At 39.1% G+C, this 24,768-nt stretch overlaps 1 pseudogene; it reads right to left on the bottom strand.

Moving 5' to 3' along the window:
- Window positions 1-1,170: 1,170 nt before the first annotated feature.
- Window positions 1,171-24,768, bottom strand: part of LOC148147290 (uncharacterized) — a 47,788-nt pseudogene continuing 24,190 nt past the window's right edge.

Here is a 24,768-nt window from a genome sequence, read left to right on the forward strand (position 1 = left end):
GGCTGTAAAACATGAAACCATAGGCACTATATATACTGCACTGTTTGTCCCTTTCATTTTATTCTTTCTTAGTTGAGGTTTTGATTAATTCGTTTTATGGCAACAACGCATATTAAAATCACATTATTGAAATTTCATGATTTGGCTAACAGTTTCTGTAAATAGTGCTATACTTTCCATGAAGGACAAATTTTTTTTTTGCAATTTAATTCTAATTTCCACCACTGTAAAGTAGTCAAACCCGAATATAACCAATAACAAAATAAAAGAAACACAGAATTGAAGGCAAACTGATATGTTTATGGTTCCCATATAGATAAGAGAACTACATTGTTGATGAAACTGCACCCAAGATATCAAACAAACGACTGACACTTCCATCAGCAAAAAGAGCTCACTTTGCTATTTGATAATATTTTCAGTGTTATGGATTAATTTATTTCGGTCAACTTGTAAATATATATGGGAAGTCGTGTTGAGGTTGTACAGGACATTGGCGAGGCCTTTTCTGCAATACTGTGTCCAATTCTGGTCGCGCAGTTATAGGAAGGATATTATTGAGGTGGAGAGGGTTCAAAAGAGATTTACCAGGATGTTTTTGGATATGGATGGTTTGAGTTATAAAGAAAAGCTGAATAGGCTGGATCAACTGTTTTCACTGAGCTGAGGATGCTTATCGAAATTCATAAAATAATGAGTCGTAAAAATAGAGTTAATGGTAGTTGCCTTTTCCCTAAGTTGGGGGATTTCAAGACTGGGGGCACATTTATAAGGTGAGAGGAGAGAGATTTAAAAAAGACATGAGGGGCAAATCTTTTTACACGGAAGGTGTGGAATGAACTTTCTGAGGAAGTGGTGGGTGTTGGTACAAATACAACATATCAAAAAAACATTTGGATAAGTACATGAATAGGAAAGGTTTGAAGGGATATGACCCAGGAGTAGGCAGGTGGGACTACTTTATTTTGGGATTGTGTTTGAAAGTTGGACTGAAGGGTCTGTTTCTATGCTGTATGACTCTGACTCTATGACGCTATGAAGGAACTGATATCAATGCAGTATATTGTACCAGAGATATGAATTATTAGCCTGCTACCATGTGTAGCCAGTATATGGTCTCAATTCATACATAAGTAGGGACGAGCTTTAGTGATAGAACTAATACATGTCTCAACCTGTTAAACAAAAAAAAATGAAGTGATCAAAGTGATTTAAAGGATGGAAACCAGAAATGAGTAAATAAATAGGGATAGAAGATTGAATGTAAACTACAAGATCAGAGAAGGATAACAAAAGTTGAGTTAATGAATATGATTAAGAGCAAAATATGACTTGAAGGAAAGATTGAAAAATTAACACATTTAGATTGTATCTGTTGTCTGCTCCATGAATTCATCATCCATTATACCATTCAAAATAACACAATGATTACACATGCTTCCCATTGATATATGAATGGTTGGCTACATACACTTTGTATTCAAAATCCCTGGGTGTGCAAAGCTACAGCACATGAACATTGTATATATTTATTTCCCATGGGACAAATGGAAATTTATATTTTGTGTATCACCAGTCTGAAAGAAATGAATAAATGTTCAACATTGTTTCCTAGACATGATAATGTTATCAACAAATCTCACAATGTATTCAGACAAACATTTGGAATATAAGCAGTGAAAGATTTATTGTAGTCATATATGTGAGTGTGATTTGGACATTCAATCTCTGTTCTTTTGACTAATAGTTAGCATGTATTGTGCACCATCTGCTGCAAAAGCTAGTCAATGCATTCAGCTTGTATGAAATATTTTGGTACAATATCAGGTATAGTGCTTATAGTGCAATAAGAAGGGAGAATTGTATTAATCCAGATTAGTTCAAGATTATACCACATTCTTTATCAACTAAATTCTGCCTCATGTTGTAATAATTGTCCTTTAGATAATGGAAAAACAAATCATTCGTTGTTTAATTTTATTTATAGTTTCTCCGAGTTTAATTCTTCTTTTTAAGAAATAGTTAATTACATGTCATTATTAGATGCCATTAGAAGTGCCAATGAACTTCATTTGATATGACTAAACTGTTATTAAATGTAACAAATGATTTATTCAACTGTGTCGGTTTGTTTCAGATCAATTGTCAAAATGTAGGGAAATTGAGTATTTTTTCTGTTTCCAATATGCATTGTTCAAGATTCAAAAGCTGAATAAAGCCTCGGCCATACCTACAAAGCTTCTATACATGCTAGAATGCCAAACTCAGCAGTACACCAATTATTATATTGTGTTATTTCAATTTCCTACAGCAGCTATGCTGCAATATCTGAGTGAAATCCAAATAGTTTTAAAGTTGTATTTGCCTATTTTGCTTAGACTCTGTTAGCCATGAGCTGCCAAAGAGATGAGGCTTTGGAAGCTCTCAGAGGGAGCAAACAGCATTGTAGAAAACCTCTTGAAATATAATGATAAAAACCTGGACTGATATCAATGTAGCTATAAGAACACAACCTTGTGCATACCACAACAGATTTCAATTGCACATAAACGTACCGCTTACATTTTTCTCTTCGATCACAATGTGATTGCAGTATATGTTGACTCATCACTACTTCAGTATAAGGTCATTTTCTTTATTCATAGTTAATAAAGTATTAAGAGAATCCCAACATATGCAGCATAAGGTAATTTTCTTTATTCATAGTTTATCAAATATTAAGAGAATCCCAACATATGCATTATATGGCTTTTTCCATATCTCAGTAACTAGCTGAGCCTTAAGCATCAAGAAAATCCTGGATTCAATCTCTCCAGTATGTGCCAAGGTCAAATTATAGTAGGATACCAACTTAGACTCCTTAGTAAGGGGAGAGAAAATTGACCAACAATTCCAGCCATCCTTGGCTTCTTGTCCGTGCTTATGATATTGGGTAACAGCCAGGATATGTTCTGTTGTGGAGAACTTCACTATTAAGTAGCCAACAATGATCATTTATCAATAATTATAACTTATGCACTGAATCGAAGGGTGACCAGTTCTTATGCACCTCCATTTTTAAATTGTCAGCCAGGGAGCCAGCAATTATTCTAGGAGAAAGTGAGGACTGCAGATGCTGGAGATCAGGGCTGAAAAAGTGTTGCTGGAAAAGAAGGAAAAACCCTTCTTTAGGAAGGGCTCATGCCCGAAACGTTGATTCACCTGCTCCTTGGATGCTGCCTGACCTGCCACGCTTTTCCAGCAACACATTTTCAGCCAACAATTATTGGCCAGTGAACAGATATGTCATTCATTTAAAAATTCCTGATGAAGGGCTCCTGCCTGAAACATCGAATTTCCTGCTCCTTGGATTCTGCCTGACCTGCTGTGCATTTTCAGCACCACTCTAATCTTGACTCTAATCTCCAGCATCTGCAGTCCTCACTTTTGCCTATTCATTTAAAAATGACAGGTGGACAGGATCCCAAGGCTGAAGGGCTCCTCAACATGATGGTGCCTTTTGAAAGCAAGATTGGACTTTTCATTATACTCAAAATGGATACTGCTGTCTTAGCTGGGTGGTGGCAGACAGTCACCATGAGGCAGGTAACAGCCTCAGGTGTGCCCTTCCAGCCATGACAGGTGTGGGTGGGGGCATGCCCTATCGGATTAATCACAGTCACTCTACTTTCCTGTCACATGATTGCATTGATATCCTGGCCTTGTTTGAGCCAGTGTTTAAAGCCCACATATGCTGACAGGAAATCACAGTCAATATTGCTACCCACCATTTGCAGGTTGTTGTTGTTCTAATCCTGACCTGGCCTCTTTAATATGAGCTTAGGTTTGAAATGATGGCACTGAACCAGCATAATGACTGGCAGCCTGTGATTGTTGGCCTGACTGCCTTTAATCTTTAATTCCATGCTCAACTAAAAATTCCACCCAATAGGTTCATCCTCTCTCTCCACAGATGCTGACTTGCTGCAGTACTTTCAGTATTTTATTATGTTTGGGTTAGGTTTTGCACTTGATTTATTACTTCCCTTTGCAATCATGAAGAATTCACTTCAGTGTATTGAACAGATCCTGTTTTCACAGGTTGCATTTATATTACTAGTCCCAGAATCATTTTACTTATACAGAAGCTGTTCCCACTCATAAAAAGAACAAGTACACAACATTATTGAAAACAAAAAGTTCTGGCGATCACAGTCAGTCAGGTAGCATCCATGGAGAGAAAGCAACTGAACGTTTTGAGTCTAGGTGATTTTTCATCAGAGCTCATCAGGTTTAGCTCTGATAAAGAGTCATCTAGACTTGAAAGGTTATCTTGCTTTCTCTCCATGGATCCATTGTGATCGCCAGCAGTTTTTGTTTTTGTTTTTGTTTTTAGTTCAGCTGCTCGTACATGACATTATTGATTTGAAATGCTGTGCAAAATAGGAGAGAGTTGTGTGAGAAGAAACCTTTTCACTCAGTGAGAGTTAGGGTATGGAATGCACTGCATGAAAGTGTGTGGACACTGGTTCAATTGAAAGATTCAAGAGAGCATTGCATGATTATTTGGTTAGACATAGTGTGCAAGGGTATGGGGGATAAGCAAGGGGTTGGCACTGATTAATGGTGGTCATTTGAACTCTTGGTGTAGGACTCCTTCTGTGCCATAATAATTCTGTGATTGACTGATCCTTTGATGTCTGCACCTCTGGATAATGTCTTCAATGAAGTGTAACCTGTGCCATACAATCCTCAGGATATCTTGGATCAATAACTTACATAACATTAGTCCTCTTATTGGAAGATGGGGCAAAGTAAAATCAATTTAAAGATGCCCTATGCCAGTGGTTTACAAAACATTGCAATGATCTTCTAACATTGTAAATAGCCAGCTTAAAACAAAGCCCCAGAAATTATTATCCTGTAGAATCATCTGGTATCCATAGAATTCTTGCAAAAAATTAATTTTATCTTGCTACAAATTTAACTTTAAATTTGCAAATGTTGCTTTTTTTAATCTTCCAGTGTGAACGAAACCAACATCTGTCTGATGAGTCTACAAAGTTTTCATCGAGTTGGGACTATGTCCTTTCAGATATTCAATCTGTCTTAATGCTGGGATGTGCTGATTATCTTTCCTCTTTGAACATATTGGAATCAATCAATTCAGAAGTGGAAAGGTTTATTTACAAACTGTGGGTCCATGACATTTAGATAGTTGACAGTGAGAAAGAACCCTGTATTGAACAATAGCGAAAGCAAGGACAAAATCTCAGGAGATTTGGTAAATTTAAATTCTTTAAGAGATACCAAACAAAAGATCTTTCCAGCGGTTTTAAAGTGGATGGCAAATACGCATTGGAAGTTATGCTGCGTGAATGTTAAATGATTTTAGTTCCTTTGAACTTTCAACAAATATGCCATGCATGTCTCACTCATAGATACAGAACCAGAATATTAACTTTTGTTAGTGTATTAGTTTTCAGTAAGAATGTATATTACATAAAGCAGAGAACAAACGTGTCAATCTGAACTAAAGATTCTTTAAACTATTTTCTCATTTCAAATACAATGGAGTCTGACATCAATCAGCATTAATCCTCAAAATCAAAAGAATGGATGGCCTTACTATATAAAAAGAAATACAAGCTGCATGTCAAAGGGCTACATCTCTAATCCTGGGATTTAGCTGTTGAAATTCACTCTCATCATTTCTGATGTAATCTGATTCTCCTCCCCCTTAACCCCTTGATAAACTCATCCTCTTGTAGTCTAATACAAGCTATACTTCAACAGGATTGCTTGGAATGTTGGACTGAAGATTAGCAGATGCATCACCAGGATGTGCATTGGGAACTGATGATGAAGAGAAAATTCATGCCAAATTGATGAGCAGCTGCAAAATCCACACAAGCATCACATGCCTGAGTAAAGGAGGTTTATAACATGCTATGATCCAGATATCAACATATTTAAATCTGTACTTTGTTATAAATATGACTTTTGTAGGATAATTATGTTTCGGAGCTTTGATAATTATAAAAGGAGGAATGAAAGGACCTGTCCTGCATCTTGCCTGATCAGGGTGGTTTGATAATTTAACAAGAGCTCAGCTTATTTTAGTTTTATTTCTTTTCTATTTAACCTATTATTCTAATCAACCTGTTCAAAGATGATAATACACACCTCTGGAGCAGGTTGGACTCAAACCCAGCCCTAGGCGAAAGTGAGGACTGCAGATGCTGGAGATCAGAATCAAGATTAGAGTCATGCTGGAAAGGCACAGCAGGTCAGGCAGCATCCGAGGAGCAGGAAAATCGACGTTTTGGGCAAAAGCCTTTCATCATGAGGCCTCATTCCTGATGAAGGGCTTTTGCCTCGGATTCTGCCTGACCTGCTGTGTTTTCCAGCACCATTCTAATCTTGACTTAAACCCAGACGTCCAAGTGCAGGGTAGGGACAACACTACCACTGTGCCACAAGAGGGTCCAACCCAGCTTATTTTACTCAAAGGAAGGTACAAGGCATCCACACCCACAGAAAATATCAGAATTATCTGTGCTGATATGGTGAGACTATGTTAACCTCCAAGTTGCAAAGGAAAGGTTTGAAGAAGGGGCAGTGAACCTGAAATGTTAACCCTGCTTTCCCTTCCCAGATGCTGCCAGATCTGCTGAGTTTCTCCAGCAATTTATTTTTGTTTCATAAAGGAGAGTGTTAGGAACATCATAGAGTCATAGAGATGTACAGCATGGAAACAGACCCTTCGGTCCAACTCGTCCATGCCGACCAGATATCCCAACCCAATCCAGTCCAACCTGCCAGCACCTGGTCCATATCCCTCCAAACCCTTCCTATTCATTTACACATCCAAATGCCTCTTAAATGTTGCAATTGTACCAGCCTCCTCCACTTCCTCTGGCAGCTCATTCCATACCCGTACCACACTGTGTGCAAAAATTGCCCCTTAGGTCTCTTTTATATCTTTCCCCTCTCTAAACCTATGCTCTCTAGTTCTGGACTCCCCACCCTGGGGAAAAGATTTTGCCTATTTATCTTATCCAGGCCCCTCATAATTTTGTAAACCTCTATAAGGTCACCCCTCAGCCTCCGACGCTCCAGAGAAAAAAGCCCCAGCCTGTTCAGCCTCTCCCTATAGCTCAAATCCTCCAACCCTCGCAACATCCTTGTAAATCTTTTCTGAACTCTTTCAAGTTTCACAACATCTTTCCGATAGGAAGGAGACCAGATTGCACGCAGTATTCCAACAGTGGCCTAACTAATGTCCTGTACAGCTGCAACATGACTTCCCAACTCCTGTACTCAATACTCTGACCAATAAAGGAAAGCATACCAAATGCCTTCTTCACTATCCTATCTACCTGCGACTGCACTTTCAAGGAGCTATGAACCTGCACTCCAAGGTCTCTTTGTTCAGCAACACTCCCTAGGACCTTCCCATTAAGTGTATAAGTCCTGCTAAGATTTGCTTTCCCAAAATGCAGCACCTTGCATTTATTTGAATTAAACTCCATCTGCCACTTCTCAGCCCATTGACCCATCTGGTCAAGATCCTGTTGTAATCTGAGGTAACCCTCTTAGCTCCAGAAAAAGTTATACTTTAAACCGTCTATTTAATTTCATGATAGAATGGAGCTGGGGGATCTAAAGGATGACTAATGAGCATTTCTACCTGCCTAAAAGACTATCTGATTAAAGTTGCCATGGAGATAGATTGTGAATGAAAAATAATTTGCATGAAGTCTTTACAGTATTGGGTTGTGGGTTTTTAACTAAAGTGTCTTCGAACCTCACAGGCACAGTCAGTCTGCAAACGGTGGAGGGATGGTGAGCAAAGAGATAGCAGCAGTCAGGCTGGATTGCTCACCAAGCAGAATGTGAATTGGAGCTCACATTTGGATTGAAGATACAAGGAATTTAAGGTAAGATGGATGGTTTACTTAATTTGGAATAGAGAAGGAATGTCTCTAGGGTAACTCAAACTGTATAAGTCAGTCTGGGGATTAGAAGTTAACCAGTTATATAAGAAAAACATGAAGCAAACCACGGGGGTTAAGAATAGCTTTAAACTAATTTTTAGGGAATAAAATGTTCTTTTTATTTTTAGTATTCATTTATAGCATGTGGGCCTCATTGCCTGGACCAGCATTTATTGCCCGTCCCAAGTTCATAGAATCATAGAGTACAGAGAAAACCCATTGGTCCAATGAGTCAAAAACTCTACTAGTCCTACTTTCCAATGTTTTGCTCATAGCCTTGAATGTTATGGCATTCCAAATGCTCATCCAAGTATTTCAAAGTTTGTGAAGGCTCCTGCCTCAATTACCCACCCAGGCAAAGCATTCCAGATTCCAACCATCCTCTGGGTGAAAAAGATTTGCTTAAAATCGTTTCTTGCCTTTCCCTTTAAAATTATATTCCTCCTAGTTATTGACCCTTTAACTAATGGGAAGAGCTGCTTCTTATCCAGCCTACCCATGCGTCTTTGTAATCTTAAAACACCTCAAACAGATCCTCTCTCAGCCTTCTCTGCTCCACAGAAAACAATCCAAGCTTATCCAGCCTCTCTTCATTGCAAAAGTGCTACATCCCGGATAATCTTCTCTGCACTCTTTACAGTGCAATGGCATCCTTCCCATGGTATAGATACCAGAACTGGAAACAAAGCAATAAATAAATCTACCAACATATTGGAAATCCAAAATAACACCACAACACCACACTGAAGATCAGGCAACATTTCTAGAGCAAATTGTCAGCTTGCCTTCTTTGCTGAGACCTTTGAGTATAGGTGCTGGAATGTTATACTGAAGATGTACAGGATGGCAGTGAGGCCCCTTCTGGAGTACGTTGTCCAGCTCTGGTCACCCTGTTATAGGAAGGATGTTATTAAGCTGGACAGGGTTCAGAAGAGATTCACCAGGATGTTGCTAGGAATGGAGTGTTCGAGGTAAAAAGAGAGGATCGGATTTCTTTCACTGGAGTGTAGGAGGTTGAGAGGGGACCTTATAGAGGTTGATAAAATAATGGTGGGTATAGATAAAGTGAATGGCAGGAGTCTTTTTCCTAGTGTGAGGGATTTCAAGACTTGGGGCCATATTTTAAGATGAGAGGAGAAAGTTTTAAAAAGCATGAGAGGCAATTTTTTGATACAGAATGTGCGTCATGTGTAGAATGAACTTCCAGAGGAAGTGGCAGGTGTAGGTACAGTTACAATGTTTAAAAGCATTTAGATAAGTACATCAATAAGAAATGTTTGGAGGGATATGGGCCAAGCGCAGGCAGGTGGGACTAGTTTAGTTTATGGTCAGCATGGACTGGTTGGACTGGTGGATCTATTTCTGTGCAGTAGGACTCTGTGACTCTATGATCCTGTGGCAAGTCCACATTTCAACTCTGAGACGTCATGGTCCTCAGCATTTTAAGTCTGCTGATAGACTTGTGTGTTTCTAGAATTTTATTTCTTCAACTCAGTTTAGACCATTATGTTAATTAAATTTTAAAACAAAATGTGGAAGTAGCTAGAAGCCAACAAAATTTAAGTTTCTTTGTGCTGAGTGAAGCTACTCTATTGTGCTGTAAATTAAGAAATTTATCCCATTGTACAGATATTCAGAGTTATACTGTATTGGAGCATGGGTAGGGCCATGCTTGTATGTTAAAAATTACAATGATTATATTGTATTAGCCACATTCCTATTTACAAAATTCAATAGGTGTCCAGCTCTATACTTAACTTGCTTTGATATACTATCTAATGTTCACTATCTATTATTAATTTCATTAATGTGCATCCACCCACTTCATTTATTTTCTCTCTTTCCATAATGAAAGAGTAACAGGACTAGATGTCCTCAGTACAACTCAGCCCTACTTATAATAATTAGAAATTTCAGTGTTCTGGAGGAACTGCTTCCAATAATAGATCTTTGTGCTATGAGACTGGCAAACAATGTATGAAAATTAATGTGCCGGCTGTGAAAGAAGCTACTATATATTCAACAACATGAAGACCAATTCGTTAATTGTGAAATGCTTATTCCATGCCTGCATCTACCCTCTCCAATAGTCTGAAAGAGAAGCAGGAATTAACTCCACAAGCAGGGTGGGATTAGTATTTTGTTTTGATGTAATGAAACCTTAACAAAAAATTATGGCTTGTTTGCAGTTGTGACACTTACAATAACATGATCAAAGGACTGCAAGGTTTTATAAGCTTAAGAGAAACCCAAATTTTGAAACAGTAAGCTACATTTCTCAGAAGAGCTTTCGTGTGTAAGTATAAAGAAACATAGCATGAGTGTTGGTGCATTCAGATGAAGGAACTCTACAGAAGATTAATAACATGCCCGAGAAGACACAAACCAAGGGCAGGGTTAGTCAGAAAAAAGGGACAAAGGAGAGAAATTAACCTATGCTATACCTAACATTTAAGTTACTCTTGGTGGATGAAATTTAAATTGTGCCTGTGCTTTAGCAGCTGCTTGAATCAAGCATAATATGCTCATGCACTTGGCTTTATGTAAATAGGACTTCGATTACAGGAAGATACAGATGGGCTGGTCAGATGGACTGATCAGTGGAAAATGGAATTCAAGCCAGATAAATGTGGGTGATGCACATGGGCAGGACAAAAAAGGAAGAGGAAATACAGGATTAAAAGCAGGATCTTGAGAAGCGCTGTGCAAGTTCACCAACCCCTTAGGGTAGTAGATAGGCAGAAGGCATATGGAATATTTGTCTTTATTAGATGAGGGATACAGTTTAAGAGTGTGAGGTTATGCTGGAAGTGAATAAAATGTTGTTTAGGTCACAGCTAGAGTATTGTATGCATTTCTGGAATCCAGAGGAGGGGTATGGTTACACTGGAGAGGGTGCAGAGAAGATTGACAAGGATGTTGCCCAGGCTGGAGAATTTTAGTTGTGAAGTGAAATTGGATGGACCAGTGTTGTTTTCCTTGGGGCAAAGGACACTGAGAGGGGACATGATTGAGATGGACACAATGAGGAGGGACATAAACAGGTAGATAGGAATAACAAACAAAAACCAAAATTGATGGAAAAGCTCAGCAGGACTGGTGGCATCTTTGGAGAGAAAAGCAGAGTTAATATTTTGTGTCCAGTGACCCTCCTTCAGAACTGTTTGGGAAAGGTTGGAATTTATGCAGAAGGGGGGTGGTGGGAGGGGGGTGAAGTAAATGATAGGTGGGGACAGAGCCCAAAAAGAGTGGAAAACATTTAGACAGACAAAGAAGTGGGCAAACATCAGCCTGGAAGAATGAATAGCTGCGAATGGGGACTATTAGTAGTTGACAATGAGTTGTTTATTGTAGCAGTCAATATGGTGACAAGGCCTGGTGTATGGGAGTGGGGGAAAGACATGGGAGAAGGTACTCAAGCCCTAAACGTTTTGAACTCAATATTGAGCCCAGAAGGCTGCAGAGTTCCTAAGTGGAAAATGAGATGCTGCTCTTCCAGCTTGCACTGAGCTTCACTGGAGCACTGCAGCAGAGCTGAGTGAGAAATGTTGACGAGGCAATATAGTGGGATGTTGAAGTGGCAGGCAACAGGAAGCTCAGGGTCATTTTTGTGACAAAACGTAGGTATTCTGCAATGCAGTCACTCAGTCTGTGGTTTGTTTTCCCAAAGTAGTTGAGACCATATTGTGAGCAGCGAATATAGTAGACTAGATTGACTGAGACATAGAGTCAGAGAGATGTACAGCATGGAAACAGACCCTTCGGTTCAACTCATCCATGCTGACCAGATATCCCAACCTAATCTAATCCCACCTGCCAGCACCCGGTCCATATCCTTCCAAACCCTTCCTATTCATATACCCATCCAGATGCCTTTTAAATGTTGCAATTGTACCAGCCTCCACCACTTCCTCTGGCAGCTCATTCCATACGTATACCATCCTCTGCGTGAAAAGGTTGCTCCTTAGATTTCTTTTATATCTTTCCCCTCTCACGCTGGACTCTAGTTCTAGACTCCCCTAACCCAGGGAAAAGACTTTATCTTATCCATGCCCCTCATGATTTATAAACCTCTATAAGGTCACCTCTCAGCCTCCAATGCTCCAGCAAAAACAGCCTATTCAACCTCTCCCTATAGCACAAATCCTCTAACCCTGGCAACATCCTTGAAGTGCAGATAAATCACTTCTTCACTTGCAAGCTGAGTTTGGGGCCTTGGATGGTGAGGACAGAGGATGTAAATAGGCAAGTATTACACCTCATGTGATTGCAGGAGAAACACTGTGGGGGTGTTGGAATATGTTGGAAGTGAAGGAGGAGTGGACCAGAGTGTCCCAGAGGGAATGGTTCCTGTAGAAGGCTGACTGGGGAGAGAAGAAAGGAGATGAGGGCTGAAGTGCGGGCCATGGGTCAGACCCAGCTGAGGGCCCTGTTCAACATGATGCTGAAAAATCCTCGATTCTGGACGAAGGTGGACATTTTGGAGCTTCCCTGGTCGAAGTTGGCATCATCAGAATCGATGTGACCGAGACAGAGGAACTGGAAGAATGGTGTACAGTCTTTACAGGAAGCAAGGTGTGAGGATGTATAGTCAAGGTAACAGTGGGAGTTGTTAGGTTTGTAGTGGGCCTTGGCAGCTAGCCTATCCCCAGAAATGGAAACACATGTCAAGGAAGGGAAGGGAGTTGTCGGATATGGATCAGTCAGGGTGAGATGGGGTGGAAATTGGAAAGGAAATCAATAAACTTTTCCAATTCCAGATGAGAGAGAAGCAGCACTGATGATGTCATTGATACTGGAGAAGGAATTGTGGGTCAAGGCTGGAGTAGGAGTGGAATAAGGGAATGTTCGATGTTCGAGGCCAATATAACTGTGGCCCATGCCGGTACCCTGGCCACCCGTCTGACCTGAAGCAAGTGAGAGGAGTTAAAAGAGAAATAGTTCAGAGTGAGGATTAGCTCAGCCACAGGGAGGAGGGCGGTGGTGAATAGAAATTGTTCAGACCTTTTTTCAGCAATTTCTGTTTTTGTTCCTGATTTCCAACATCTGCAGTTCTTTTGGTTTTTTGAGACAATCACTTTGATGGAGGGATCAATGAGCAGGGGGCATAGATTTAACGTAAGAGGCAGGAGGTATGGAGTGGTTGTGAGGAACTTCTTTTTCATCCAAAGTGTGTGGGAATGAAAACCTCACTGCCTGGAAGAGTGGTAGAGGCAGACCCCTCATAAGAAGCATTTAAGAAGCATTTCGATGCCAAAGCATACAAAGCTATGGAGCAAGTGGGATTAGAATAGATTTGTTTCAAATTTTCAACATCTGCATTTCTTTGTTTTGTATTGGAATAGTTAGATGGTTCTTTTTGACTTGTACAGACTCTATGGGCCAAATGGTCTTTTTCTGAGCCGTTGGCCTCTCAAGATTGAAAGACCTAAGGCTCAATACAGTAAACAAGCAATAGGCCAACATCATTGGGCAGGGTAGTTTTGATCTGCAATTTGAACTGTCTAAGTTTCCAACATCACACCAATTTCTCAGGCAAAAGAATCTCTGACATAGCTGCAAGAGAAAACATAGCTGGTATATTGTCCAGAAAGGGAGATACCCCACTTAAGAAACCAATGCATCCAGTAATCTAAGGGAATCAAAAGTGCTGAATTAAGGTCAAAGAGTGTTCTAATAATATTACAACTTATTAATTCAGTAACACTTGAGAGAAGAAAACCCAACAATCCAGAAATAAAAATTAATTATAGAGACTTCAGCATTGGCATAGCTTAAATGGCATTCATAAATATGACAACATATATTAAACTCTAGACATGCACTGGTGAATTCCAATAAATTTTCTGTCAGTGAAGGGCACCATCAAATCAGGAATCTCCAGTGAATTATTCCTCCCTGGATATAAACTCAAGTCAAAATTTAGATTTCTCCCTTTGATCAGAGATACACATAACGTATTCCAACAGCGTGAAGCTCAGCAGGCTAGATGAGAAGGGTTGACTTGCTATTAGAATTCACCCCCGCCCCCCACCCCATCAATAGTGCAATGAAGTATGCTATCAGCACTCTGCAAGATCATGACTTGGCAGCACTACAGGAGTTGCTGCTACAGATGCCAATAACTCAAGAACTGCTGCAGCTGTCCCTTTATATCTTAACGCAGCCCAAATATTCAAAATCAGCATTCAAACATTATGCAGCAGCTTCATCTGGCTGTGAAACTATTTTTCAATAGTATTATTGGCTAGAACGATGTGTTTTCAAAGTTCAATGCACTGATCATAATTTTGTGAAGTGGGTTTATTGAAGTTTATATCAGGTTTCATGAAGGTTCTGTTTTTGTCCATTGGTTCCATATCAAAAATATCTTTGGTCTCTCAAAAACCCGATGTCTAATTGTCAACCCTGTAAATTTGTCCTTTCTTTCAAACAACTCATTATTTTTCATCTAGCATAAGTTTGTTGTAAGAGTACAGGGCAATCATAGTTTTCTGTAATAATAGATGCAGTCTCTTAAAACTCACTATAGAATATAAACTATTGTTATGAAGATGAATTAGAATTCACAAGTGTTTTGTGGGTGTTTTTACCTTTCAAATCCAAAGCTGAAGATGACTACCAAACAGACAAAATAACTGCAGGTGTAGATTTAGTAGCTGGTTGGCAACAGAACACCAATATGATGTAATATGTAACATTGTCAAAGAAACTTCATGTAGTCAGGGCCATGATTGCTTGTGACTATAAAGATAACAAGTAGCTGGCAGTCCCCTGTTCATCTGTAGAGCACACCTAATGGATTGCATCTCAATCAGCAGATAAATTTTGTATTTTTCTGTTTGATGAATGCATAAGACCAAGGGTTAAACAGTCATCTTCAGCTCTACTGACGTCTGGTAGTGGAACTGAACATTCCTCTGTATACCAGCTTGGGTTCGGGGGTCAACGTACTGTGAAGTTCATTGTCAAAGAATGACCCTCTATTCACTCTTGCATTCTAGGTGAAGATTATCCCTCACTCTGACTGCAAGATGCCAACTATTTAGTGACTAAACAAAAGGGAAACAGTACAACGTAAGGACTTTGTTTCATCCTGAATGCTGTAATTCAATCACATACGAAAGGAATGAGAAATATAGAATCTTAAGCAATCTGCAAAAGTAAGACTCATGAAACATGCTCTACTGCATCAGCTGCTCTGTCTGTGAGCATATCTGTTTCCTAATCTTTCTTCAGCTGGAGTCAACTCTTATTTATAATCTGTTTATATGTGTTCTTTTAGCATTTAGTAATAAATAATAGTAATATCACACTTGTTAACTCAAAAAAGCCTATCTAAACTGGCCGCTTTTAAACATAAGTTTATTGATGTTTGGGAGAAAGGTAGCCACAAGGGAAGGGATTTTCTTTTAAATTAACCATTTTGCAATCAAGAAAGGAGGCAGGTGATACAAAAAGGGGAGCCAGTTCCTCTCTCCTCACTTGAGAAGAATTCAGCATGTCCTGTAACAATTAGGGAATCTCACCTGCAGTTGGGCATAACACTTTACACATTTCTCCAACAGGCTATTTATTAGAATTTATCTTAACTGTTCAGGATTCAGCAAAGGATTTCATAGAGAACAGCAGGTTCTTTTGCCTTCAGAAAATCTCAAAGCTGATGCATTCATACAGATCATAAAAATGTTCAGGTTCTCTCAATGATCAAAGTTGGAGAGAATGAACTAGATATCAAAAACTCCAGGATAGTTGTGTTGCCAGGGTAGCTGAAGCTAAGACCTTTTCCTATTTTATGGTGCCAATCAGTTTAAAAAGAGCTCCTCTTAATGGAAGTAAAACGTAATGTTTTTTGATTCAAATCAGTACCTTGCAACAGTATCTCCTTTGGGAATATGTTAATGGATTCTGAGCATATTGTACATCTTGCGTGAACACTCTTCACAATGGTAAAGGCCTATTGACATTCTGGGAGAAAATTGAAATGATACAGATGTTTAGTTGTGTAATTTAATTTTGGAGTCTCACAAGGTTGAACTCTCTTGCACTATACTAGGCAAGGTTTAACTATGAAGCCAGTTAGTCCAATCCCGCACCAAGACGGTTACAAAATCTGATGGTTTCTTGTCAGCTCAATCATTATAGCTCACACATTTCAATGGGAGATGAATCAGAGGATTTAAGTGGCTTCTTTGATAGATTCTAATTCAGAATTTTAACATCAAATCTGATGTGCAAACCCCAACCCTTTTTCTGGGAGCACACCTTAATGATTTATGATTGGTTTTTGCTGTTTGTTTGGGAAGGGGAAATGGGTAAAAGTCAATGTTCTGCAAATGACCACTAGATGGAACTGAACTGTCAGTATTTAGCTTTATTGTTTTTTCCTCATGTTGCCAGGAAAGAAATATTTACATTAATATAGTGCCATTCATGTCCACCAGGCATCCCAAAATGCTTTACAATGAATTAAGTACTTTGAGTGCAGTATGTAAAGTAATTAGGATTAACCCTTATCTAAGGCACAGTTTCCAGGAGCATACATACATGAAAGACATTACTGCTGTCCTTGGTAGATATTTATTGCAGTTGCTGAGTACAATGGTTCCTACACTGAAGACTGTAAAATGGATTAACTTCACAGCCAATGTATTTTCACTACAGTCAGGCACTGTTTGAATCACATAGTTTTATTTTATTATGGTGAAGTATTATCTTGTTGAACATTTTGGTTTTGTACACCCAGTAAAGGACTTGATTGAAGACAGTGCAGTATTTTGTAGCAGAACAGTTTGTAGCTTGATTTCCTCAGTGTAACAGAGTGAAATAGAATTACCTGGTATGTTACTGATCTGATGGTGTCAAATGCAACACATGAACTATGCACCTTTCACATTATATTGGTTCATGTGGAAAGTGCTGCCATGATTTAAGATTTGAGTCCCATTCTAGAGACTTAAGCCCAGCAATCTAGGTTTACATTACATGACAGAATTGAGGGAGTATTGCATTACCAGGGGCACTGTCTTTGAGATAAGACATTAAACAAAGGGCCCTTTTGCTTTCTTAGGCAGGACATAAATGATCCCGTGTCACTATTTCAAAGAAGAGTTGGAAAATACTGCATAGTATCCCGGTCAAGGCCTAACCCTTAATTAGCTTCTATTTTTCATTCTGTCCTCACATTGCACTTTTTAAGAATCAAATTGTCTGGTCACCATCACAAAGCTTTCCTTTGTACCATGTCCATATTTTACTACAACATAGTGACTACAAAATTATTATTTTTTGTTTGCAAAGGGTTTTGGTTTGTCCAGAGATGGAGGAAGGCATTACACAAATGAATGTCTTTTTAATTATAGCTTCTGTATTCCTGTTTACTCATTTTTCTATCTTACCTGTTGACAATGATCATTCCCCACCCCACCATTGCTGGATGTATTTTATTCCTTCCTTCTCTCTCTGAGCTGTGCACTGTTCATTGACTTTAATTATGTCCCACATTTTTTCTGCCTATACTGAGAGAATTTGCACTTCCATGGAGGCTATAGTGATTGGTATCTGATTATATCTTCAAAGGGACAGACACATTCTCTTCTACAACTGCTAGATATCACAATCATGACCAGTGTCATGGACCAGATCAAACCCTCTCAAAATTTGATAAGAAGATTGCCTAAACCTAAACATTTTATTTAAAATAATGCGTAGATGCAAATTAATTAGCAAAACTACATGACTTTAAATAAAACATGCATTATTTTTGCACTACAGTTAAAATATAGACAAATTAAAAATAAAAGAATTGGCTTAACTGTAACTCTATTGAAATGCTTAACAAAATAGTATATTATGTATGTCATATATACTACAAATTAACTGTTCCAATATTGTAACTTCCCATAAACACACCGTAGGCAAAGGCAAATTCAATAAAATAGATTTTCATATACAATTCTAGCAGTAGGAGTAGAACTCCAGCTTTAAGCTGTAACAGAGAGAAGGATAAAAACGTCTACATCTAGCTTCAAGCCCTCAACAATTGCAGAATGCTAAAACTTAAAAATCCTGGTTCAGTGGGAGCTTGATCCCACCCATTCAGGCTGCTTCTATTGTTACAACATTTAAAAAAACAAAAACCAAGGCCTCACAAGCTGTTTACTTTATTGGCTTTAAGTAGACTGCTCATACTTCTGTCTCAACTTTTGTGGCTCAGTGGTTAGCACTGCTGCCTCACAGTGCCAGGGACCCAGTTTGATTCCAGCCTCGGGTGATTGTCAGTGTGGAGTTTAAGCATTCTTCCTGTGTCTGCGTGGGTTTCCTCCCACAATCCAAAAATATGCAGGTTAGGGGAATTGGCCATGCTAAATTGCCCATAATGTTTAGGGATGTATAGATTAGGTGCTTTAGTCAGGGATAAATGTAGAGTAATGGGGAATGGGTTTGGGTGGGATAATCTGCAAAGGGTCGGTGTGGATTTGTTGGGCCAAAAAGCCTGTTTCCACAGTGTAGGGATTCTATGGATTCTAGGACAAAATACACCTTTTACAGCCATAGTATTGTCACATCAGAAACCTGCTGCATTGAAGTATTTTAGTTGCCAGATTAGATTTTACCACTCCATACACAATACGTCTAGGAACAACATTTCACCCCTCCTGCACTTCTTGTTACAAATAAAGTTTCCACTTTGGCTTTGAAACTAAACAGCATCTTAAAATATTTCTTAGGGAGAGGGTGGAGTCACGCAAAAGTAAGATTAGGTTAAAGAGAAATGGTTGCAGCAAGATTTGCCTGATAATAGGAGCCCGATGGGGTTAAGCCTTTTGTGGCAGAATTCACAATTTAATATGTAGGCCAGATTGGCTCGCACCCTCTAGGGTGTTGTTGATGACTCACCAATCAACCTGCCTCATTGATCACATCTGAAAAGGGAACCTGTCACAAGAGGCTGGCATACTTCCCACTCAACTTCTGAGCCTTCTTAACAGCTGGGAGGCTCCACCTGGTTATTCTACCTACTCTCATCAGTAGGCCCTCTATATCTTGGCTTATGTTACCTATCTTAGCTCAGTGAAGTGTCCTGTTTTCTGTAGTGCAGAGTTCCTCAGCCTGTACAGATACCTTCCTTGTACGGATTCCTTTGCAGATTATGCTTGGCAAAGATGGTTTTAACATGTTAGGCACCTGACTGATGAAAAAGAATACCTTTACTTCAAAATAAATAGAACAGAAATTTTCTCTTATTGTGAGGATAATTGCTGTCAAGAAGGACATCAGCCTTAGTTTGCATATGGAAGTCTTCCAGAAATTTCACAAACGTCTGTGCAACATCTGTTCACATGTCTGTGCCAAAACAATTTAAGAAAAAAAAACTGCTCTGTGGTGCTACAATGCATGAAAAACAAAATAGACTATTTTATCATTGAAACATTGCCAACCATTTCCAATCAAAAGCAGGACAGCTTCAAGCTAATGACAAGAGGGTAATGCCAACTCCACTGATCCTGAGAACCTGAACTGAGATAAAGACGAAGCATTAAATTTCTTCTGGTGAGTCAATGGGGTTATCAAGTAACGAACTGTTATTTCCCCTGGTAATTGAGCAGACTGGAAGTGTTCATTGCTAACATTCTTTGGCATAGTCCTGGAGATTACCTGACACCCCCAGATTAAGTCCAGGTAGGAGCAGGAGTAAGTAGAGAAAAATATTCAGATTTTTAAAAAAAATCCAGATATTACAGCAGCAGATTTCTTCTGAACATCCACATCAATTACTTCCTAGTTTGCTCAGTGTAATAAAGTCGACTTATCAATAGGCTGATAACAAGCAAATATATTTATTTTGATGGATTATCTGCTATTCCAGACAAGCATCTTTTGGATTGTGACAAAAATGCAGCTCCATTAAGGTTTCTCAAGCATTAACTTTCCAGTGTACCTACAAAATTACAATACTATAATGTGATGCCACACAGTGGAGGTGGGTGGGCTTGAATGGTGGGCTAAAATGGTTGGGAAATTGGACAAAGTGATGGGAATGGGAGCTTTGAAAGGTTTGCAGGTTCATCATAGTTGGGTCTTGGGTGGTGTGGGGTGGAACTTGATCAGTTTCAAAGAAGTTACAAGTTTGGGAAGGAGGTGAGGAGGCTGAGTACAAGAAAAGTTTACCAATTCCTTGAGGAGCCTTTTGTCCCAATAATCGATCAGCTTCTGGCAGGCAGATTACAAAATCTTTCTCCGCTTTGACCAAAGTTAAATCGATAGTCTGGTCTGAATGAAATCCTTTGAATTCAGTCTGCATGTTGATGAGAGGCACCCTGCTGTCTTTGATAGTGTCCGTTTGGCAAGACATAAAGTATAGAGGCCAGTAGGCAATTCACCTGATCCACTTTAACAAATTCCTCTCCTGCATTTTTGTCAGTAAAGAGGAGCTTTAATGCCCTATTCTCCCACCCTAGTCTGTACATTTGTCTGCGATTGGTGTCAATCACAGTCTGAGAATTGAACTTGTACTTTGCCTCTGATTTTGAAAATAGTTGCTTGGATGTGGAAATATAAGGCACTTCCCATTGATAAGGGGAAGAATAGCCGAGGTTTAACATCATACCACTACAAGTCATAAGCAAGGGGTTTTTGTTCATCTTCCAGTGAAGCTGAGGTAGTTTCAAGAAATTTCCCCAGTCCTTTGTTTTTAAGATTGAGTTTTAAATATCTTATCCACATTGGTCTTTTCCTTTTCCTCACTGATTTTTATTGAGGCCCAATCTTCAAACACAGTAGGTGAGACCAAACGATTCAGTTTGAAAACATAGTGGCTTGCTTAGCTTTGGACAAGTAGCTTAGGGCATGATATTCAACGCAATGCCATTAAGTCATCGTTCTGTGTTCTTTCTCATTTACCAAAGTGTTTTGCATCTACCAAATGCTGACAAATAATTGGAATATACAACTGAATTGGCACATTATTTATTAATGATATTTCAGAATATAATGAATTTCATAGTGACAGAGCAGAAAGCTCTAGATCAAGGTTACACTTCAGCTTTTTGGCAGGTAAGCTTTTGTCTTCATTACCCTCTTAATGGGTTCACGTCAGAAATGATAATCCACATCTGTCTTTGTGATCACCCATGCAAACTTAGTAGATTGCTTTTTGTTGTCCTCTCCCAAGCTGCACATCATATCTTTTATATTTTAAATGAGCAAAAAATATATACTTTTGAAATAGTTTAAAGCTGATAAACAGATGCATCTTTTTTTTTCTGAATGCCACCAATTTACATTTTAAGGTCTCTTTTATATATAGATAGAAAATTATTTTGAAGTACAGTTAAGGGGCATAAATGTTTTCATTTGATGCACAAAAAAATAGTGAGGCCAGATTTTCTACTCTAAACCCATTATCAACACGCTATCTGAAAGCCAATCCGCAGCTGGCAAAGTTCATCCCATTTAGAAGCTATTCTCACAATCTCAGCAGAAATTGAGCCTCTCACCACCTTTTGAAGTGAGCACTTATATTCACAGAGCAGGTAAATATTAAAGTACACATCCAGGACAATTCTATGTGCTCTCTTAGGCATACAGGGTTTGGATAAACAGAATAAAACATGGTTAATCCTCTCACCAGAAAGAACCTGTACTAAAGGTTGATCAAAGCATTTCAGAAATGGCAGGAAGCAGAATAGAATATTGCTTTGCTTAGCTGTCTGCTTACAGTTGTATGATCTATGGCATTCCTGACATCTGATGAATAATGTGCAAATGAATAGGATGCAATTCATTGAAAATTCCTCACCAGTTTAGAAAAAAAATGTCAGCTTGTGACACATTTATCAAATGTAATTTTTCAGGAATGATTTCTAAGCATCATGAGATTTTGCACCTATGCTTGTTGGCAGAGTGATCATAGAGCAGACAATTAATCTTCAACACTCAGAGATAAATGCAATCAATTATATAGACAACAAGTCAGGCCACAACTATAGGCTACAACTTACTGCGTTCATCAAGACACACAATAGTTAGTACAATGAAGGAAAATGTAAAGGCTGCATGTAGGTTTTCAACATTTTCATAATTATTTTAATTCAATTTATCCTTTCCCGTTTGAAGGCATTTTTCGTGATTTTTTTTTCCTAAATGCATTTTTTTATGAAGACAGGATAAGCAACTTTCAGCCAGGCATTAGAAGTAGAATAATAACAAAAATTAAAAATGCTAGAAATACTTAGCAGGATCTGTGGAGAGAGAAACAACTTAATGGTCACAAGATTTGGCTTTGTTGGGTCAGTAGTTTTGTGATATTGTTGCCAGGAGAAAGTGAGGACTGCAAATGCTGGAGATCAGAGTCTCGAGTGTGGTGCTGGAAAAGCACAGCAGGTCAGGCAGCATCCGAGCAGCAGGAGGATCGACGGCATAAGCTCAATGAAGGGCTGATGAAGGGCTTATGCCCGAAACCTTGATTCGCCTGCTCCTCGGATGCTGCCTGATATTGTTGCCAGTTTACAAGAAAATGATGCCTCAGCCACTTCTGCCCATTGGTTGATCATCAACTTAATGGTGGGGATTAGTGCAGGCATTACAAGCGTAGCTGGACGTTATGCAGAGTTGGCAGATCGTGACATCAGTCAGCAATTAGATTAACCTGATACCATTTTTGGCCTCACTATCCATCATAGAGAGGGTTTGAACACCATTTCCATTCAAATGGATGAGCTGCAAACGTTATGCAAAGCCCTGTGCTGGATGTCCATGCTGTTTAGCAGTTACAACAGGACTACCGATGCGCTATGCACTTCTGTAGGCCTATGGCCCTTTTCTCTGTGCCACCTCATCAAAGACCTCATTTGAGTTCTCTTGTGAGAACCCGTGTGTGATATGTCTCTCTGAGGACCTCTGAGAGCTATGAGATGCTTCCTTCGCTTTAACTGGCTGTAGGCCATTCATGGGAATTCAACACTTGCAGGCAGCCTTCCTTCCATGACTCTGTCTATACTTTCCACTGTCTTGGGAAAGCAGCCAACATCATCAAAAAGCCCTCCTGTTCTGTTAAATTCGCTTCCACCCTCTTCCTTCAGGCAGAAGATACAAAAGTCTGAAACCATCAGCTTCTTCCCTGCTGCTATCAGACTTATGAATGGACCCCTCATGTATTAGAGTTGATCTTTCTCTGCATCTTCTCTGTAGCTGTAACACTATGTTCTGCATTCTATCCTGTTACCCTGATATATTTATGTAAGGTATGATTTGTCTGGATAGCATGCAAAGCAATACTTTTCACTGTATCTTGGTTTATGTGACAATAATAAATCAGATCAAAATGTCATCCTACACAATGCGGTACCAATATGTGCACTACTGGTATCCTGTCAGACCAACTACTTCTTTCTTTCTGCTCTCTCTCTCTCTCTCTCGTGTATCTAAGACTGACCAGATGGCAGTTCTTGGGCATCTGAAAAGATAAAGACACAATGGCAGGGTTAGGTTGAGAAAAGTAGGGAAAAAAAGCAGCCCATGCAGCTTGGGTAGTAAAACAAATGACTCAATAAGAATGAATTGGAATTTGAAAAGGTGCATTAGGCAGCAAGATGTTGAAAACCTACATGCAGCTCCTTTACATTTTCCTTCATTGTACTAACTATAGTTTGTCTATATCTTGATGGTTTCAGCCCTAATGGTATCCGTAGCCTTACTGATAGATATCGTAAAGTTCCATCATTTGTGCATTTGCAAAATATTAGGTACAACACTTCACCCACTGCTGGATCAGTGTTTCCTTTTCTGTGATTTTTAGAATCAAAGAAAGAAACATTGGAGAAAAAGCCAAGCGTGAAAAAGTATCAAAATTCATTTAAAAAATACTAAGTGGCAAGTATCCATGATATACTGTATTGTAATTCCTGAACGGGAAAGTGTGCACTGTGTGGGTGTCATCTGTTATGATGGCTGTTAGAATACTCACACAAGTGTTCATTATTATTATCATCACACTCTGTTGGACATCCTTATAATAGGAGAAAGTGTGACACATGAGAAATGCTTCTTGTTATGCTATTTTACTAGTTGGGTCAGGGGGTCAGTTAGTTCAGATTCAAAAAATGTGGTGCTGAGAAAGCACAGTTGGTCAGGCAACATCCGAGGAGCAGGAGAGTTGACGTTTTGAGCCTAAGCTCTTCCTGATGAAGAGCTCAAACTCAAACGTCAACTCTCCTGCTCCTCAGATGCTGCCTGACCGACTGTGCTTTTCCAGCACCACACTTTTTGACTCTGATCTCCAGCAACTACACTCTTCACTTTTTCCTGGTCAGTTAATTCAGTTAGCTGGGTGGCTGGTTTGCATTACAGGTTGATACCAACTATGTGGGTTTAATTCCTGCACTGGCTAAGGTTACCATAAAGGACGCTTTTTCTCAATCTCTCCCTCATGTGAGGTGTGGTGACATTCAGGTTAAACCATCACCAGTCATGTCTCTCACTCTAACAGAAGATCAGCTCTATGCTCATTTGGCATGCTGGCATCTTTTGTTTATATATGCATTAAAATATTGTTTTTTTATTGTATTTCATTTTCTTTGGTTTCCTGTTTGTATCAAATCTTTTTAATAGTTGGAACTTATGCATTTCATCCAATTATAAAATCAGTTGTGAATTCAGCAATGTTTAAAAGAAAGTGACCCTTCCTGTGAATAATAGAACTTAACCATACTTCAATTATGGAAATGTGTTGCTGGAAAAGCGCAGCAGGTCAGGCAGCATCTAGGGAACAGGAGAATCGACGTTTCGG

Source organism: Chiloscyllium plagiosum, unplaced genomic scaffold (genome assembly GCF_037043375.1).
Source record: "Chiloscyllium plagiosum isolate Xiang-an unplaced genomic scaffold, Cpla_swu_hap1 HiC_scaffold_17, whole genome shotgun sequence".
NCBI lineage: Eukaryota > Metazoa > Chordata > Chondrichthyes > Orectolobiformes > Hemiscylliidae > Chiloscyllium > Chiloscyllium plagiosum.